Raw genomic sequence first — 13,400 nt, 5'->3', positions numbered from 1 at the left:
CACCCTTAACTCCCTCCTCAAAGTGCCCTCCGCTCCCCCCCTCACTATCTCCTCAATCACTGGCTGACTACTTCCGCGACAAGGTGCAGAAGATCAACCTCGAATTCACCACCAAGCCACCTCCTCCTCTTCACCCTTTAACCCACTACCTCAACCAATCAACCCAGGCCTCCTCCTCCTCTTTTCCTGATATCACCGAAGAGGAAACTGCCCACCTTCTTTCCTCCTCGAAATGCACCACCTGTTCCTCTGATCCCATCCCCACCAACTTATTTAACACCATCTCTCCTACTGTCACCCCCCCCCATCTGTCATATCCTCAACCTCTCTCTCTCCACTGCAACTGTCCCTGACACCTTCAAGCATGCTGTAGTCACACCACTCCTCAAAAAACCATCACTAGACCCTACCTGTCCCTCCAACTACTGCCCCATTTCCCTCCTACTCTTCCTCTCCAAGATACTTGAACGCGCCGTTCACAGCCGTTGCCTTGATTTTCTCTCCTCCCATGTCATCCTCAATCCACTTCAATCAGGTTTTCACCCTCTACACTCGATGGAAACAGCACTGTCTAAAGTCTATAATGACCTGTTCCTTGCCAAATCCAAAGGTCACTACTCCATCCTCATCCTCCTCCTCCTCCTCCTCCTCGACCTATCCGCCGCTTTTGACACTGTCAATCACAATTTGCTTCTTGCCACACTGTCCTCATTTGGGTTCCAGGGCTCTGTCCTCTCCTGGTTCTCCTCTTATCTCTCTCACCGTACCTTCAGAGTACATTCCCATGGATCTTCCTCCACCCCCATCCTGTTCTCTGTTTGAGTTCCTCAGGGATCTGTCCTTGGACCCCTCCTTTTTTCAATCTACACCTCTTCCCTGGGCGCGCTGATCTCATCTCATGGTTTCCAATATCATCTTTATGCTGACGACACCCAGCTTTATCTCTCCACACCAGACATCACTGCGGAAACCAGGCCTGCTTATCCGACATTGCTGCCTGGATGTCCAACCGCCACCTGAAACTGAACATGGCTAAGATCAAGCTTATCGTCTTTCTACCCAAACCCACTTCTCCTCTCCCGCCACTCTCTATCTCAGTCGATAACACCCTCATCCTCCCTGTCTCATCTGCCCGCAACCTCGGAGTCATCTTCGACTCCTCCCTCTCTTTCTCTGCACATATCCAGCAGATAGCCAAGACCTGTCGCTTCTTTCTCTATAACATCAGCAAAATTTGCCCTTTCCTCTCTGAGCACACCACCCGAACTCTCATCCATTCTCTCATTACCTCTCGCCTTGACTACTGCAACCTACTCCTCACTGGCCTCCCACTAAGCCATCTATCCCCCCCTTCAATCCATTCAGAACTCTGCTGCGCATCTTATTTTCCGCTTGGACCGATATGCTCATATCACCCCTCTCCTCAAGTCACTTCACTGGCTTCCGATCAGGTACTGCATACAGTTCAAGCTTCTCCTACTAGCTTACAAATGCACTCAATCTGCAGCTCCTCAATACCTCTCTACCCTCATCTCCCCTTACGTTCCTACTCGAACCCTCCGCTCACAGGACAAATCCCTCCTCTCAGCACCCTTCTCCACCACCGCCAACTCCAGGCTCCGCCCTTTCTGCCTCGCCTCACCCTATGCTTGGAATAAACTCCCTGAGACCATACGCCAAGCCCCCTCCCTGCCCATCTTCAAATCCTTGCTCAAAGCCCACCTCTTCAATGTCGCCTTCGGCACCTAACCATTATACCTCTATTCAGGAAATCTAGACTGCCCACCTTGACATTTCGACCTTTAGATTGTAAGCTCTTTTGAGCAGGGACTGTCCTTCTTTGTTAAACTGTACAGCGCTGCGTAACCCTAGTAGCGCTTTAGAAATGTTAAGTAGTAGTAGTAGTAATGTGGGAAAAAAGGCTTACCGCAAAAGACATTAAAGCATTTTGCAGTAATTTGCCTGTCATCGTGCACTAATTGTACATTATTTATGTTTTATTTTATTTTGGGGGGTGGGGGCATTATGAGTGGAAAATGGATATGGTAAGGTTATCCAGCATGTGCTATCAGAACAATGCAGGGTTAAAGTAGGAGCACTTAGTGCTGCCTCATTAGGAGGCAATATGTGCTCTCGCATACAAGGGGGCGTTTACTAAGCCATGGTAGCATTTTTAGTCCACGGTAGAAATCAACTGGCGGTAAACGCCGAGATGCCCATTATATACCTATGGGCGTCTCAGCATTTACCGCCAGCTGATTTCTAAGGTGAGTTAAAAATGCTACCATGGCTTAGTAAAAGACCCCCTCATTTTTTGCAAGTCCCATGCGCCGATGGAAAATTTAATGCGGGACCTGCACATTTTTGGGTTTTTTTGATCTTTAAAATACTGGCACCTTAAATATAGGCTTAGTGCACTGGATTGCCCTGTGTTCAAACACACTAAGCCTTTATTTCAGTGCTTTTTAGTAAAAAAAGCCCCAAGGTGAATTTTTTCTCTCATTCTAAAAGCTTTCTATAACCCATTCCTCTCTGCACACACATATATATGGACACTCAATCCAAAATCAAAGCCATAAGAAATACCCCACAATGTGAAGCACCTTCTCCTCAGATGGCCCTCCCACCCACACATACCCCACCTTGATTGTTTACCTGAGGCCAGTAGAATCTGAGTTGAATTGATTCCTAATTGCTCATGCTTTTGCTGGCTCTGGATGCACAGGAGTGACGATGTCCCCTAGTGGTTCTCTCATGATGCTATTTGTAGGGGGGTCAGGTTTCCATATAAGGGCATGTTAAGGGACAAATAATGTGTGTTATTATCATAATGCACTTTGATAACTATCCTCTTAAATTATATGAAACATTTTTATGTCTTTTTAAATGAATACACTTCCCTTTTGGGTACATGGTAACACATGCCATGGATCTGAATTAGTACAAATTAGAAACCTATGAGCAGGAGCATCATTTTCCAAAGTTTCAGCTTTAGCCTTAAAAAATACAAATAAAAACATAAAAAAATCAAAAATATGAATCTTTCATTCCTTCATCTCACATTTGGATTGATAAAACGAAATAGACATGCTGGCAGAGTGTTTGTCATTATCTATAAGAAAGAAGGTTTGCATAGGTATGAACAGAAATCATAATAAACTTTTTCATGCATATTAATGCTCTTTATTCCTGTGAAAAAGCAAGAATGATGAAGATGTAATCTGTTGAAGAAAGATGTGAAAAGGGAGATGTTCAGATATCCAACAGGCTTCAATAAAGTGCAAGATGAAGGTATTTTCCATAGCATGAAAAATTCAAAGACAGAGAGACATCATATGAAACTGAGAGGGAGGAATTTCAACAGGAATACAAGAAAATAAGTTCCATTCTGTTTTTTCTGTTAGTATGAAATTGATTTAATTTACATGAAACCAGTGCATGCTAAAGCTATTTAGAGTGTATTAAGAGGGGTAGTTATTAAGGAGGCCCAAAGACCCACGATGACATTTCCCCCACTCTGAAGATCCCCCATCACTCAGAGCATACCCCTACTATCTTCCTTAGGCTACCCAGTGCTTTCCCCTTCCAATTCTGGGTTCAAAATGGAGGTGACCCTTAGTAGTAGTCTCCCAGCTTGATCTCTATTGATAATACCAGGAGACTACTGCTAGGGGTTACTGATGCCATTTTCAACCAGGGCAAGAATGACTGGGCATCCCTCCTGCCCTCAAATCTAGATACTAGTGAGTTGATTGGCAGGCTTGAGTGATTGTGGGAGGGAAGGAGTCTTTGGGGTGAAGGGTAATGTCATTAGAGGTTCTTTGGGACAGGAGGTAATGTTATCAAGGGTCTTCAGGACAAGAGGGAATGTTATTTGGGGGGGGGGTTCTTGGAATGGGGGAGATGTCATCTGAGGAAGCATCTGGGTAGTGAGTGACATCATTAGGGAATCTTCAGGATGGTGGAATGCCATGGGGGGGGGGGGGGGTTGAGATAGGGGATGTCATTCAGCAAGAAGACAGGAGCTCTTTTTGAGAACAGCAGCCCCTTTAAAAAGTGCCTTGGTACATTGGGACACATTTTCAGAGCCCAATGCTTCTGGAATGGTAAAATAATCCTGCTTGCAAGATTGATTGCAAACAACATTATTCTTGTACCATGGGAGTGACTAACCTGTGGTACAGAGCTAACTCAGGCTAGTCAGTTCCATAGTAAATGAAAGTGCAGTGAAAGCCTGATTTTAACCGTACCTTAATAGCTACCTCCCTAAAATGACAGGGGTATTCAGCCCAAAGTTTTTCACTTTGTATGATTTCCCTATGTTGTTTACAGGAATTCTCATTTTCTTTATGTTTTTTGTTAATTTTTTTGAGAAGTCATGAGTGAACCTACAATAATTACACAAATGAAAGTTGACACACGTTAAGTACAGTGTGTTCACCATATTATGCAATCCATACCCATTCTCTACCTATGACATGCCTATTTCCTACCCCCAACACAATATGCAGTTAACTCACAAATTAGCTCACACAAACCATCATGTCACTGTGCTGTTGACGCTTTTCTTTAGTAGCAGTTAACACATCCTAATTAGCACATTAACAGCTTAATGCATTTTAGTAAAAGACCCACTTAATGTTTTATTGATTTAACTGTTTTGATTGTCTTATTGTTATTTTACAGTGTTCTAATGTTTAGTGTAAACCGCTCTGAAGTGTAACAAAGAAATGGCATATAAAAGTTGTGAAATAAATACGTAATAAATAAAGAATCCATAACTTACATTATGCATTGGAGGTTTCAAAATGAAATTCCCATGTGTTGTTGATTTGCATTGCTTCCATAATTATTTTTTTTAATCAGTTGGCATTCATTCATTCTTGTCCTACACTGCTTCTTTAGTGGTGTATGGTAACCACAGAATCCACTACGGTGATTTGTCTTACTAAGCCAGTAGTGCACATGTGCTGGTTTGAATTGGAGTATGAGCAGCTTTTAACTTCAGGGACGCTTTGGCGTTTTCTATATTAGGTAATTGATTGCTTTTAGCAGTGTTTCTATACACTACATATTAAACCAACTAATTGTATGTACTGTAAACATATCACATAATATTCGTCTTACAAAATTTATTAAATATCATAACCTCATTCAAACACATCAAATCTCACATGTCTCTTCATACAAATTCTAAAACAAAAACTCATCTAAACTCAATTGTATAGGATCAACCAAGGATATACTTAGTCTCAAATAGTCCGTTATAATTACCGTGCAATTGTCATTCTACTTAGTTCTCCTTATTTATATCCCAGGTTCATAATCAACTATCCAATCAGTAAAAGTTGCAAAGATGAAAAGCACAGCGTTCAAAGATGAAAAAGTCGATGCACACAAATTGAAGGCACAGATGTTCCACTATTAGTGTTCTATAAAGGGATTTTCTAGCACTTTTTAACATTTAACATCAAGAATAACCATTCACTTTGACCCCTGAAGCAGGCATAGTCACACCCAAGGTACCTCTGATGCATACATTCATAAATTGAGAAACCATGAATTCCAAGTTGTTATCTTGGAATTGATCAATTAGCCCAACGTTAAAGAAGTCTTTGAAGTTCAAAGCCAGCCTGCCTCTTCTCTTATCTTTGCATGGGCAGTTTATGGCTTTATAACCATCTGAATAAATTGATGAGATGTAAGGAGAATCAGGGTCTGGAATCCATGTTTCTACAATGAAAATTAGTCCTGTGGAGAGGTCAACAATGAAATCTTTGACTACAAGAGCTTTCCCCACAGACAGTCCTAGTTAGCTCATAATGTCTGGTGTATTCTTCATCCCACTTACAATGTCTTTGAATGAGATCCCTATTTATTAAATGTCCTTTAGAGTGATCCACTTCCTTCCTTCTAACATTTGTAAGAATTAGTATATTTCTTGGTTATATACTAAAACAATCTATTAAATTCTCAGCCTTTCTAGTATTGAGGGAGGGTGGTCTAGAGTATCATGGCTAGTTATCAATTATAGGGATTATAGATGTAGGGCTATAATCGGTAATGTCTTTTGCTGTGCCCTCCAGGGAGCCTATGCTCAAACAGAAAGCTAACAGAATGTGAAGGTAATACATCTTCCGAAACTGGGCAGTCAAGTCCGTAATACCAAAAGCCAAATAGGCAGACCTTATCTCCCTGTTGTTTCATGCTGTGAGAGCTTTCCAATTCCAGCCACTGCTCAAGTCATTGTGCTAAGGTGTACGCCTTTGGCTTACACTTTAGGTGTTACAATGAGTTACGGTGCACCGCTGGGTGCCCACAGGAAAACTCTGCAGTGCCTTGTGTCAACGGGCAGTGGGCAGAGTTTGTCCCCATGCCCAAACCCTGTTCTTGTTGGTTGAATGTTGATTTCTCCCATTCTCAACACTGCTCACCACAAAGAAAGGCTGCAGTGGATGAGGTCCCAACAGTGAAAGACAGAAGATCCACAGGAAATCTGCTCCTCCAATCAAATAGGCAAGACTTTGGTGGTGGAGGTTTGTTTCAAAAAGCCCATGGCGTCTTGTGTGACCAGGTAGTGGGTGGAGCTTGTTCCCATGCTCAAATCCTGTTCTTGTTGGTTTGAGTGGTGTTTTCTCCCACACGCGACACTGCTCGACAAACAAAGAAGGCTGCAGTGGATGAGGTCCCCACAGAGAAAGGTGAAAGATCTGCAGGAAAGCTGTTTCTCCAATTGAATGGGCAAGCCTTTGGTGGTGGAGTTCTGTAACAAAAAGCAATAAAGCAGAATTTGTTCAGAGTAGAATGTGTTTGGGCTAGGAAAGACAAAGTCTGATCTGCGAAGCAAACATCTAATGAGGGATAAGGCTTGGCAGCTGCTTCAATAATACAGCAACAGATTGAGTAACAGCTTCACTAATATAGGCATCATGGTGGCATCTCTCGAGCAGAGTGGTCCTTGTAGTCGTAGCATGGGGTATCCATGCTCAGGGAGTACTGGGTCTCCTGCTTTGGATGGGTGTAAGCAGACCGGTCACTTGCACCAATTCTCCACAGCAGTTCATGCAGCTCCTAATATACATCCGCTTTAAGAGCAGGCAAGGATATCTTAACTTTCATCTCCAAGGTCTCCCCATGAAGATGGGATACCCTACTACTACTACTTATTATTTCTAAAGCGCTACTAGACGTACACAGCACTGTACACTTGAACATGAAGAGACAGTCCCTGCTTGACAGAGCTTACAATCTAATTAGGACAGACAAACAGGACAAACAAGAGATAAGGGAATATTAAAGTGAGGATGATAAAATAAAGATACTGAACAAGCGAGTAAGGGTTAGGAGTTAAAAGCAGCATCAAAAAGGTGGGCTTACCCGTCCTGGAGAACTTACATCTGGAGGATTTGGAGACGGGCAAAATGTCTGATCGAGAGAGTGCAGAGCACCTTCTGGTTGCTGTGACATTGTTCATTGCTTCTTGCTCCGATTCAGTGGGAGTTCGGTCCCATATGGTCACAACATGTGGCAGGCTCTCCCTGTTTCTTTGGTGTCCGGGGTGCTGATTGTGCTCTGGTGCTGCGGGATGCTGGGTGCTATGTGGTCATATCCATAGAGGAGCTGTCTCTTCTATGGGCACTGACCAAGCTCTATTATCTGGGACGCCTATTGTGTTCCGGTTCAGTGGTACACTAGGCACTATGTAGTCTCATCCATGTGTGAGCTCTCTTTTGCTGGATGCTGACCCATCTCTAGTACCTCAGCCCTGTGTGGTTCACCTCAGGCAAGTGGTAGAGGTGATGCTAACTCCTGCTGGGTTAGGAGAGCAAGTCTTCCTTTATCCAGTTGGCATTTGGCAATCCATAAAATTCTCCCTCCTAATGCCGATGTGTTGGTTGCTGGGCTTGCTCCTGCTGATCACCATGGGTCACGGAAACCCAAGGTAGGAAGTGAGTTTCTCTATTGTTCATTCTGCTGATTGTCCTTTAGCTTGATCTGGAGTTCACATTGCTATCTTCTCTCTCAGTTGCTACTTGTTCAATTTCCATCTGCCTTCGAGGCTTTATTTATTTGGCTTTATCCGATCAAGGTCTCAGGAGCTGGTGGTTTCCCTGCCTTCCTGGTTGGCAGCATGCAGCCATGACCAAAAATTAGTGTGTGAGTCCTTATCACCCTTACAACCACCTAATTTGTAGGTAGTAAGGGCTCACACGCTAATCCTGCTTTAATCAGCGCACTAACTGATTTGTGCTGTCATGCCCACTCCTCACTCCCTCAGAGAAAAATTAAGAAAAAAAATTTTAGAGTGTAGTTTGAGCGAGCACATTTGGAACTTACCATGGGATGCCTTTGCAGGTCCTGCAATAAGCCTGTTTAAAGTTAGTAAAACGTAGCCCTAAATGTAATATCTATCCCTCATCTTCTTATCACCAAACTTTGTAATAATCTAAACAGCTACCAGAACTATTGAAACTGCTGTGCAAATATCTAGTCACCAAGCCATCTTTTGCTTAGCTGGATGGTTGGTACCTGACCACTGCCAGTCTAGTGACAGTGACCACAGAGGGCTAAAAGGCAGCGTAGCTCTAACGTTAATTGAATTTAATAATCATAAATATTTTGAAGCTAAACCTTAAGGTCAGATTTAAATTATTCCATTCTATAGAAACTGTATAACACCCCTCCACCCCCACTTTGCAATAAAAAAAATAATAGTACTGCAGAGCAGAACAATACGAGCTATTTTTGCTATTGATATCAAAAAAGAATCTTAATGCACTTGCATCGTACAATGGCTCATTCAAGAATCTATTTTGGAACGCAGTGATTCATAATATGATTCAAACAATATGAATAGATAGCCCAGAAAATCCACTATGCTCACAGAAAAATACAGTGTCTTCTTAGAAAAAGTGGTATGAAATATGGATTTTATTTAGCAGCAAAGAGATTATGAGATTATGTAAAAATAGACAGCACCAAACAGTTAGCTAACATCAGGTGGTTCACATACCAAATTATAAACAATTTCCTTAAAGATTAATAGTGAACAATGGGAAGCATAGGTTAAAGGCTGCTCTCGTTAGATTTCAAAGCAAAGCAGAAAAAGCAGTAGGTCTAAATTTAAAATGGATAGGCTACATATATATGGATTAAAAGGCCACCAGCACATCAGGGTATGAAGGTAGGGTTGGTCGAACAGATTACAGCATCACCAATGCCATGTTAGAACCACTGAGCATCAACCCTTTCACTATGCAGGGTACAAAGAGACCCTACTCCATTGCATGAGTAGGAAGGACCATATAAGGTCTCTCTGTTAGTAGGAGATAAGGAAATCTCAGGAAAAAGAAATAGGGACTTTCAGCAAGCTCTGAGAATACTGTAGAGGGATAAATGTCATATCAGGAAATGCTAGAAAGGTAAAGTTCCTAGATGAAATAAAAGATTACTTCATGGACCAGCTGGTTCAGGAACCAACAAAAGGGAAAGCTATTTTATATCTGGTCTTTATTGGGATTCTGGACTTAGTATGGTGTTGGATCTCTTTGGAAACACAGACCATAATGCGATAAAATTTGTGTTGCTAACTGGAGAGAAGTAGGAAATCTATTGCCATCATCATTAAATTTTCAAAAGGGCATCTATTATAAAATAAGGACTATGGCTAGAAAAACAACTAAAAGGAACAGCTACAAAGGTTAGGAGTTTAAATCAGATATGGGCGTTATTTAAAAGAAACATTTTGGAAGCCCAGACAAGATATATAGAGCCAAAAGAACATCTTTCAAAAATGGAAGAAAGAATATGAATGAACATAGTAACATAACATAGTAGATGATGGAAAATGATGACCTGAATTGTTCATCCAGTCTGCCCAACAGTCACACTCAAGAAAACAGGAAGCAGCATAACCACTGGCAAGTTAAATGCAAAGTATTTATAAGGAAGGCTATAAAAGAATTTGAAAATAATCTTACCATAGAGGCCAAAGCTCATAGTAGAAAAAAAATAAGGTACATTAGAAGCAGAAAGCCTGTGAGGAAGTTAGTTGGACCATTACATCATCAAGGAGTAGAAAGGGCACTCAGGAGGACAAGGTCATAGTGTACTGAAGAGGAAGTAAGTTAGCTATCTGTATCAGAAATGGTATTTAAAGGTGATGATACCGGGGAACTGAAACAAATCTTGATGAACCTGGAAGATGTAATAAGCCAAATCAATAAGCTAATATCACCAGATGCTATCCACTCCAGAGTATTGAAAGAATTAAAAAATGAAATGGAAGATTCATATTAGTAATCTGTAACCTGTCACTAAAATCATTCAATCTATCTATCTGAAGTGTGAAAGTGGCCAATGTAATGTCAGTTTTTAAAAAGAATTCTGGTGGTGATCCAGGACAGTACAGACCGGTAAGCCTGATGCCATTGCTATAATCACAGAAACTATTATAAAGAACAAAATTACTGAACACATAGACAAGCATGGTTTAATGGGATAAAGTCAGCACTGATTTAGCCAAGAGACATTTTGCCTTACCAATAAGCTACATTTTTTGAAGGTGTGAATAAACATGTGGCTAAAGGTGTGGCAGAATTTTTTTTTTCACTTAATGCCTGCTTTTGCTCTAGAACCTGTTGCCAGAGATTGCAGTAAAAGCATAGGCGCCCCGTATAAGAGGCTTGGGGAGGCTAAGCCTCCCCAGCCCAATCGTGGACTTCCTTTGGCTGCTGCCTTCACAAACGCAGCGGCAGCACTTTCGCCAGATAGCTCTCCCTCCTCCTCCTTCCTTCCCACTCTCGCGAGTCGCCGGCTTCCCGATCGGCAGCCCGCCCTCCTCCTCCCTTACACCCCCCCTCCGCGCGCTTTAACCTTTTACTTCCCAGCGACATCAATCAAGAAAAAGGCACTACAGGCTCGCCTCCAGCTCCAGCTTCTCCCTTCACACAGTGTCCCACCTTCTCCAATGATGCATTTCCTGTTTCAGCGAGGGTGGGACACTGTGTGAAGGGAGAAGCTGGAGGCGAGCCTGTAATGCCTTTTTCTTGATTGACGTCGCTGGTTTGTGGCTGTTGCCTTCACTACCTTCTCTTCTGCTGATACTGACAGTCTTCTGCTGGCTTCCACCTCAACCACACAGCTACAGAGCAACCCCCAAAGCCAGTTGTGCTCCCAGGGTTCTCTCTCTTGCTAGCCATCCTTCAAAAACATTGCAGCCATCAGAAGGACAGTAACTTTTTTTCCCTCTTTTTTTTTAAACCTCAGATTACACAGGGATGAAAAGAAAGAGGCAGAGGGCTATTAAGGGGGTAAGAGAAGTTATTGATGGAGGTGTGAGAGGTTAGAAATGGGGAAGTAAAAGTGGGGTAGGAGTGTAGATAAGGGGTGTGATGTAAGTCAGGAACTGAAGGTAGAGAGAGGATGAGTGATGAGGAAGAAACTGGTTGATGAAGGGATGAGAGGCAGATGAATGTAGATGAGTCTAGGAAGAGGATGATCACAAAGAGTGTAAATGGACAACTAAAAAGTAGCTGAAAGACAAGGGATTAGGAGGCTGACAAAGAATGAGAGACATGAAAATGGGAGGACTAGAGAGGTAAGTGGAGGGAGACTGAGGACTGGAGGAGAGATAAAAACTTAGATGAGAAACAAAGATCAGTGTCAGAGACAGATATAGGAGAGGAGAGAAAGGAAAAGAAAGGAGTTGGGCATCATAAAGAAACAAAATGGAAATAAGATCTTGAAAAAGGACATGGTGAGAGAAAAAATATCAAAGGGAAAGAAGACACTGCATAAAACAGAAGACACTAATAGAAAAACTAAATGCTCAGACAGCAAAGGTAGAAAACATTTTTTTAATTCAGAATTTATTAATTGGAATATGTCAGCTTTTGGAAATGTGCATCTGTGATATTTTGCATGTAAGTTTCAATTTTTCTAGTATTGCTGCATGCTGAGTCCGACTTCTTGAGGTAACTTTCCAGTTCAGTATTTTGCCTTCATATCTGTTGTGTCATGTATTTCATGTGTGATCAAGGTGCAGTATTCTGCTAGCAAGTAGTATTTGCAGCTCTTTTGTTTTTTTTTCTTTCACTAGGTTGTTTCACTAGGTGTTTTAGAGCCCGGTGTAATTACACTGCTGCCTTTCCATGCATAAGGTTGTAGCTCGTCCTGTCCTTGGAATTAGTGCTGTTATGGTTTGGTAAGGTTATGAGTGTGTTTTTGCACAAGTTTGTGTATAGTGTTTTGCGGTGGAGAGATTGTGTATTGGCCTGTGTGGTGCCACTGAGGTGGCACCAAAACATCAGAAAGGGTTTTAGAGCCTAAATCATGACACACTACCTCTTGAAGGATCTACATATGGTCGTTAATAAAAGGAGCTCATTGTGAACACTATCCACCCTAAAAGGATGTTCAATGGCTCTACATGAGAATTGTGATATCATGATCCCTTGTTTCATATTGTTGACGGTCTGCATTTTCCGTATGGGTGGTGTATTGGGGTCTGCCCAGTGTAATATTTATGGTACAGTAAGGTTCTGAGTGTGTTTTTGCACAATGTTGTGCATAGTGTTTTGCAGTCGAGCAATTGTGGTTAGTATATGCTTTGAGCAACCACTTTATTCTTTGACATATGATACATATCTAATATTTAAATTTAATAAAAGGTATTAATTGTGACTATTATTTTTACTTATTTTTTTTCTGTGTGTTGTCAGACAATTATGGAGGTAAGCTCCGCCCCCTGGCCCCACCCCTAACCCGCCCCCTTTAGCCTCCCCAAACAGTTGGGCCACCAACCGCCTATGAGTAAAAGCATTTAATGTAGGTGGGTTTAAAAAAAAAGTTTGGTCAAATTTCTGCAGGCAAAGTCCATAACTGTTATTAAAGTAGGCAAGAGGAAAGCCATATCTTATCCCCGAGTGTAGGTAGCATGGAATCTTGCTACTTTTGGGATTGTTCCGGTTATTTGTGTCTTGGCTTGGTCACAGGATACTGGGCTAGATGAACCTTTAGTCTTACCCAGTGTGGTAATTCTTATGTTCTTATCCTTTTTCCTCTGGGCTGTAAATGGTGCTGGAAGAACTTTTCTGCCTTCCTCAGTTTTCCCCTGGGTCTTCTTCTGAATGCTGGATTTTCTTTCTCCAGAACCTGGTGGTACCCACTGCTCTTCTTGCCTCTATATGTGTGTAACCTGGATCTCAACTGCCACTAGCTCAGTTCCCACCTCCCTATCCGGGTCACAGGGACATTTTCCTCTATCATCACCACTCTCTCTCTCTCTCTCTCACTCATTCCTCTCTTTACATTCACACAGTCCTTCCAAAGTGATCTTGGGTGTGGGTTGTCTGGAATAAAGATCCCGGGCCATGGTAATCAAAGTGGGACTTCTCTGT

This window comes from Microcaecilia unicolor, chromosome 3, assembly GCF_901765095.1.
Source record: "Microcaecilia unicolor chromosome 3, aMicUni1.1, whole genome shotgun sequence".
NCBI classification, from domain to species: domain Eukaryota; kingdom Metazoa; phylum Chordata; class Amphibia; order Gymnophiona; family Siphonopidae; genus Microcaecilia; species Microcaecilia unicolor.
This window is presented reverse-complemented; position numbering follows the sequence as displayed.